The sequence below is a fragment of the Poecilia formosa genome, unplaced genomic scaffold, assembly GCF_000485575.1.
Source record: "Poecilia formosa unplaced genomic scaffold, Poecilia_formosa-5.1.2 Scaffold307, whole genome shotgun sequence".
NCBI lineage: Eukaryota > Metazoa > Chordata > Actinopteri > Cyprinodontiformes > Poeciliidae > Poecilia > Poecilia formosa.
Genome location: NW_006800246.1, coordinates 482,338 through 490,139, shown reverse-complemented (window position 1 = coordinate 490,139; position 7,802 = coordinate 482,338). Strand labels below are relative to the sequence as shown.

At 38.7% G+C, this 7,802-nt stretch overlaps 1 long non-coding RNA gene across 1 annotated transcript in view; it reads left to right on the top strand.

The window, feature by feature from the left end:
• Window positions 1–5,754, top strand: part of LOC107833013 (uncharacterized) — an 18,896-nt gene extending 13,142 nt beyond the window's left edge. The window contains exons 2-3 of the long non-coding RNA XR_001658724.1: window positions 1,365–1,367; window positions 5,648–5,754. This is a non-coding gene — a long non-coding RNA (uncharacterized LOC107833013). The remainder of the gene's footprint in view (window positions 1–1,364; window positions 1,368–5,647) is intronic.
• The last annotated feature ends 2,048 nt before the right edge of the window (window positions 5,755–7,802 follow it).

Sequence of the window (7,802 nt, the reverse complement as noted above, 5' to 3'; positions counted from 1 at the left end):
AAACGTATTTTTTTTTGAGTGTGCGAGAGTTTTTGGTAGTGTGTGAGAGACAAAACGTATTTTTTTTTGAGTGTGCGAGAGTTTTTGGTAGTGTGTGAGAGACAAAACGTAAATTTTGTCCTAAACGGCCCCTCATATATTCCTGCTCTCTTAAATTGGCACTTAGAAAAGTATTCATCCCCTCTCTAGTTATCCGTGCCCCCCCTTGAGTTGAATGTTTTCTATCCTAACAAAGGCTGAGCAGATTGTAGTGTGTGTTGTGTTCTCCTGCTACATAACAGCCAGCCATGAAATCAGGTCAAAGAGATTTTAACTCTATGAACTAAATTTACCAATCACAGTAGAAAGTCAAATCTTAAGACTTTTATGAATTCTAATATTAATCAAATTGGAGCATGAAGAGATCTTTTTAGTTGTACGTTATGACACCAGCCAGTTCTGTCTGAGGCAGAGGTATTCTCATTTAGAAAGAGCTTCTGTCAAATATAAAAAATGTCTCTTCTCTTTTCAGAGTATGAAAGGTATGACAGCAGTGCTTCTAAATGCTGGAAGCACTGCTGACAGAATATTAGAGAAAAACAAATTTGATAAGAAATCCACTTTAACAAGGGGCTGAAACAGCCAGCAGGGGCGGCCCATGGAGATGTGTCACAGTGAAAGCCTTTTCCTTTAGACTGGCTGTCTGTTTCACCTGTAGGACAGGTTGGAGTTTTGCAGCAACTCCTCATGTTGTCTTTGGCTGCAACTCCCACAGAGGCAAATGATGGCAGCTGAAGGGAAGCCACGGAAATAAGACGAGTCCTTTCAGCTCTCAACTTGGCAAACATAAACAGATTCATTCCTGCCGTAACACTTTTTCCAGATCACTTTCTCCTTTTTTCTCACAATAATCTCTGACTTTACTCACATTTGCATACATATACACAGCTGTGCAAACAAACAGCCTTAATACACACATGCCTATAAGAGCAAAACTCAATCTGAAATGTCTCTTGTTGAGTCTGTTCAGATTAAAGGGATTAAAAATCATGAAGACCCAACAGCAGAGAGCCAATGAAAGAGTTGTTCCTACGGTAACAGCACCTTCTTCCACTCTGCTACATTATCTTTCTGCTAAAAACTCCAATCAATCTCCAACCTTCCATTCATCAGAAGTTTTGATTTTCACTCACTTTTGCTAAATTTAATGCACTTAGAAAAAATACATTTATCCCCCTGCTTCTGGTTGTGTGTATAGGTCTTCTAAAAATAAGCATAGAAATTTAACCTAAAAGACCCTTTTTCAGGGTCTTTTATTTGATTTATTGTATTTTCACATTTTTGGCATGTTAAGTTTGTAAGCCAATAGTTTTTGTCACGAGGAGTGAGTTTGTGGATGGATCTAGATGCAGACAGGAGCTGAGAGCATGGATCATGTTGAGAGTATTTAGGAAAAAACTTACCAAAAAAAACCCACAGGGAGCCAGAGCAGAACAAAAACCATAAATTCATGAAAAAAGGGCGGGCAGACCGGGAATCAAATTGGAGATCCAACAATCACAAGGCGAACTCTCACTGCCTTCGCCCCCTTCAGAGATATTTGCTCTGTGAACAGGTGAATAAAGCTTGTATTTAATGTCCAAAAAGTTTCTATGTTTTTCCAATCACTAGTAGAGTGATTTGATAAGTCCATCTCTCCTATTTTGCAATTTGCCACTCTATTGAAGTCCTTCTGAAACATAAAAAAAATAATCTAATCTGGAGTAACATGAATGTGGGTGAAAGAAAAAAATCATAGTCTTTTTTATTATTGAGTTTTGCTCTCTCCAAATATCTTGGAGTAATGATTCTTTGATAATTAATTTAATATTTTTAGTTTTGCTTAATACCGACCTGTGTGAATTTGAGGAGTACTGAATATTAGAATGCCCTGTGCCTCCACTGCAATCAATTCAAATATATTTATAACATTTAAACCCTGATCCTGGTGAGGCATATACATTTATAAAATTATAAAATTACCCTCCAAATATCCCTTTACTAACACAAAATTTTCCTCCCTGTTCTTTCTCTCTTGAATAGAATTAAAGTGAAGCCTACTTGAAATTAAAATAGTCACACCTCTTTTATGGAGTTTTCACACAAAATTGCCATATTTGCTACATTTTCAGCTGGTGAGGTTCTCTTTCATACTGCACTGTCAAACGATCCAAACTGATTGAAAGGCCTGTTACGCCCCCTCGCCTGTGGTGGCGCTGCACCAAGAAGTACTGAAAGAAACACAAAACCTCTGAAGAAGACCAGTTCAACTTCCTTCTTCAAAATATATAAGCAAAAACAGAGTAGCATCAGATTTTAGTGGTTAGAGAATTTCTCCATTAATATACATTACTGGTTTGGACATCGCCTCCTGCTGGCCATTACTATGCACAGATTCATGTCCACAAAACCACACTGTGGACATGACTGTGAGATGAGCAGGAATCTGTCACAAAAATGGTCGTAGCGTCCTTATTTCTTACCTGGTTCCTCCTTCTGCAAGCGTTCTTCTGGCCATTCAATAAAATTCAGTCACCTGTGTTTTGGATCCAACGCACCTGGACAAGGAGTGACCTTCCTCTGCCAGTGAAGGAAGGTTTCAGGTTGCACACTTTGTGCTTTCCAAAGAAGGGCCACGGAAAGATAACAATTGTTGTCTTAGTCCTTTATTATAAGTTCCTCATGACAGGTTTGCTTTCTGGACTCTTCTTCCTGTTGAAGCTGGAAGTCAATCAATGTAGTGCATTGTGGGATTAACAGTCTTTACACCAGCCTCCTCTATTCAGTCCTTCATGGCTCTAACATCTGGCACCAACACCTTAACGAAGGTCCTTCCAAACTTGTGAAGTTTTTAATGCAAAAACATAATTTGAACCGAGACCCACGGTCAAAACAAAATGAAGTCCAGAAAGGTAATAATAAAATTCATGTTCATTCCGGCTTCACATAAGAAGGGTTTTGAGTCGTCGTTGGAGGACATTTCTGACATGTTCTCAGTGTTACTTCAAACAGTTGGAGAAGATCAGGATGTCATCTAGGTCAGTCTTTCCCAACGCTGGTCTTCAAGGCACACTGACCTGCATGTTTTAGATGTTCCCCTGCTTCAACACACCCCACTCAGATGATTGCAATTCAGTAACACCCTGTTAGTCAGTCATCAACTGAAGTCATGAGTGCTGAAGCAGAGGAATGCCTAAACCGTGCAGGGCAGTGTGCCTTGAGGACCAGGGTTGGGCAAAACTGATCTAAGTAGGCAAAGACAAATCTGTTTAGAATGTCCCTGAGGACATCGTTAACTAGTGCCTGGAAAAATACTGGGGCGTCAGTTAAGACAAAAGTCCTAACTAGGTCTTCAAAATGTCTAGAGTGCATTGTAAAGGCTCTCTGTCACTCATCACCTTCCCAAATGCATAAGCATGAAGATGCGTTTCTATGTATAAACTACACATGATGAATATAATCAAAGCTAATTAATCAGCCTGAGAAGCTGAAGTTTATGATCATTTCATGAAGGCAAACATCAAATGTTCACCTGCAGGATGAAGAAGCAGCTGCAGCTCCACAAGTTTTCCTGATTGCTGATGAAACAAGGTTCATTTCCATCCTCATCACCTTTCAGTACTCGAGGCCTCACTCACAAAACGCTGCTGTTGTCTCATGTCAGGCTGTTTCACTAAGCAGTTAAAATGTTCTCATAAGAAGACAGACAGGCTCATTACACTCATTTTGTGGTGATTATGAATGCAGCTCATAAACACAATGATTTTAGATAAAACACTGATATCTTTTGAATCAACGATCATATTAAAAACTAATTATACCATCTCCTTAATGTCTGGTTTTATGTTCTACGCCTTTTGCCCTTCAGGAGATTGTAAAATGACATAAATACAAAAATTCATTAAAATTAATGTTTTTATTCTTTATTTAATAAAATGCAGTTGTGTAAAAACAAAAGACTCACCCACCACCACACCCTGAGCAGCAGTTACTTCATTCACACACCACCAAAGGTCTGATGTCAGAAAACTCTTTCTGTTTGTCCAAGACAGATCTCGCTGTTTTTCATCCTCTGATGATAGAAGGGAGATATTTTTTAATCACATTTGGTGAAATACATTGAACCATGTGATCCAAAGCGATGCAGAGGCTGGTGTGTCAGATGATGAACCAGATGGTAACTGAATGTGAAGGCGAAATGCAAGGCAAACATTTGGAAGAACAAGCACTTGTTCATAGATCATGTCTGCCCTCTGTGCTTGCTGCAGCATCTTTCCACCTCCCAGCTCTCCATGATCTCCTGCTCCACCCAAACTGTGCTCTATCTAGCCTCCCCAGCCTCCATCATTCCTACTCCAAAAGCCAAAAGACGTCTCATCCAGGACGTCACTTAAGACCAGAACAACATCTAAAGCTCTGCCGCCGTGGCTAAGGTCAAAGTTCAAGATTCAACACAAAGAGACTCACTTTGTGTTGAGTCAGCTGTGGTTTTGGCTTTGGACTGTTTCAAGGCCAAAACCACAGCTGACCAAAAAGAACACAAAGACCTGTCTCACATTTTACAATGTCTTGATAACTTTGGGGAAAATATTCTGTAGACTGATTTAGAAAACACACAATAATGATAGAGAGAGCTACAAAAAAAACGTGTGACGTTGGTTAAGCTACTTATTATAGTCTAAATAGAGGAGAGGGGCTGCACAGTGGTGCAGTTGGTAGAGCTGTTGCCTTTCAGCAAGAAGGTCTTGGGTTCAATTCCCAGCCTGGTGACTGCTCTCCCTGTGCATGCATGGGTTTTACCTGGGTACTCTGGCTGGAAAGCATCTTAAATTATACATGAAAACTGATGAACCCTATTTTGTCTTAATTACAGGTTTGCCACATCAGTCTGATTATACTGGAACCACAAACACTGGGCTTGATAATCAAAAAGAAGTAAGTCATTGTTTTCCAGTAGTGTAGGGCAATATAAGTTTACTTTACTGTAAGACACTTAACATCTTTCCACTGAAGAAATTTTATCTGACTTTTTAATACATATTAAATACTTACTTTTATTGTCATTGATATATTCATTAATTCACTACTTTTTGTTATTACAGGATGGAACCCATACAACAAATTACTGGCTTGAAACTTCAGAACCATTGTCCAATTTGCCTTAATTTACCATTAAACCATCAGAGTGAAGGATTCTGTAGAGCTATCACAATTTTCACACTGCCATACTGTGAACCAGACAAGTTTAACAAGACACAACTACTGTTATTAAAGTCTTTTGGAAAAACTCGTTTTATTATTGTTATTATTGTTAAAAGAAAGTGTTACACTGTGATGGAAACCAGGGCTTCCATCCCTAATTGATTATTGCTATTATGTTGTTTAGTTTATTTACAGATCAAATGCTTTTTGTTTCAGTACTTTATTTCAGTTACATTGACATTTAAACATTCTTTCAGGCAGACGGACTGGCCATCCTTTCTGTACAGGGAGATTGTGGGTAAAATGTCAGTTTGTTTCTGATTTCTATTGGTTTAATTTGAGTTTGCTAATTGTTAAAGTACTTACCTTTTCAGGGTGTCTTGTCAGCAGGGTGGAGTAACAAGGGGAGCTCCAGGGGCTGTATTAGAGAATTGAAGGGTGGCTAAACTCTTAAATATATAAGTAAAAGAAATAACGCACAGAGACGTAGTTCTTGCTGCTAGGCCATAGATGAGCCGGATATTTATTACACTACCACAGATTCCTCATTACAGTTTCATCAGTTCAATACTCAAACATCTTCCCAAGTCTCAACAAAAAATCTCCCCGTATTCTAAAGATCGACCTTTTTTATACATTCTCATCCTCACTGATGTGAGCTGGAAAGTTTCAACCAATGGCGTTGCTACCCTTGATTTACGTAAAGATTCTGGCGTGCCTTATACTAAGTGTGTATTGGATGACCTTTAAAATATTTCAGACCTCATGAACTCAACATCTGCTCCATTTCAGAATTGTTGAATAGGACAATTTATCTCAAATTGTTGTTCTTATATTTTTCAAACAGACGTCCTTTCCAAGTCATTTTTTGGTTCCATTTGCGCTTTGCACGCAAATGGAAGGAAAGGATTCAGGTCAGGTTGACCTAGAGAGGCCCCAAAATCCTTTTGCAAAAACAACTCCTTAAATAGTATTCCCGCTCTTACAGCTGCTCCTGGAGCATACCGTTACAATTAGGAGGGATAATACTCTGAGGAATTATATTTAGTTAAATTTATTCTTTGATTGACCTTAGATTAGTTTAGTTGTAATGATTTACATGCATGTAAATATTTGTTGGTACCATTTATTGTTTTGCTAGATTTGTGTAAGTAGTGTTTGTTTCTCATTTATTCTTTTTTGACCACCCCTTTACTTGGTATAAGTGGTGATTTTGCCCAAAGTATAAAAAGCCAGCTTCTTTGTCTCACTGGGAAAATTGGTGTTGGCGTAAATGTGAGCTGCAGCTCAAAATAAATCTACCTCGACTACATTTTGTTGCCTTGCCTCCTTCCTGAATGCAGAGCCTCCGCCAGTCAAAGTGACATACACTTTGACCGCCCCCATGCATTTTTAAAATGCATGGGGGCGGGGCATTAGATCAATCCTGTTGTGACAACTTCCTGAAGGAGGAGTTTCAGAAAGAGCAGGAGTTTTTAAAGAGACAGAGTCCCAATTTCAAGGCATTAAATTATGAAGTAATTTCTTTTAAGTCATATTTGATACATAGAGCATTTTTACGACAACTCAATGTAATAGTTACTTAATTGTACTATAAAATGGCTTTGTGTGCATAATTCTGGCTCTATATGGAAAATCTGTTTGTCAGTTTGAGCTCAAGTGGACCAGCACGTCCACCACTGAATGGATAAAATAAAAAATAAAATAAAATACCCCAACAAGATTAAGATTTAGAAATGGTTTAGTCCAAGTCTGGAATTAGATCAGCTTAAGGTATTGTGCCATGACCTTAAACAGAATGTTGCCACTTTCAGTCAGCTAATCCTGCAGTGTTAGCTGACTGGAAACTCTTAAAAGGAATGGGGCAACGATCCTGCACTGCGATGGAAAAGCCTCGTTAGCAGTTGTTGCTGCCAACAGTGTCATAGCCAGTTAGCAGGCTGAGGGGTTGAATACTTTTTCACATAGTGCCGGGTTGGTTTGGAAAGCTTTTTGCTCATTACTAAACAAAACTGTCATATGAAAACTACTTTTCTATTTTATTTGGGCTATATTCATCTGATATAACTATTTGTTTTTTGATCTAAAACATTTAGGCAAAAACAAAAGAAATCTGTAAGGGGGCAAATACTTTCACATTGTACCATCTTAATAGTTTTAGTTTACTTCTTTGGCTGGAGAAGCTGTGTTGTATGTTTGCCTCATTACTCAGCCTCCTCTCAGACTGTGCTGTTCAGTTTGCGCTAATGTTTCTCTGATTGCAGCCTGGAGGTTTGGGAGTTGGAGAACATGCATGTACCTTGCTGCATGTGGAGGTAGAAGAGCTCTGACATGTCTTTTCACAAAACGCTGGGTTTATCATTATTTGGCACTGACTCTCAGTGGGGATACTCCTTTCTGTGGGAGTCACCATATGAAGTTTACAACAAATGAACTCCAAAAACATGTTATGTTTTACATTTGGCAAACTTTTATCTTTAAGTAAGTCTTAGGCCACGATTCATTCCTTAATGTTAGACATACCCAACTCCACCCAACTATCTCCTAACACTTCAGTCATGTAGCAGTTCAGATAATCCTCC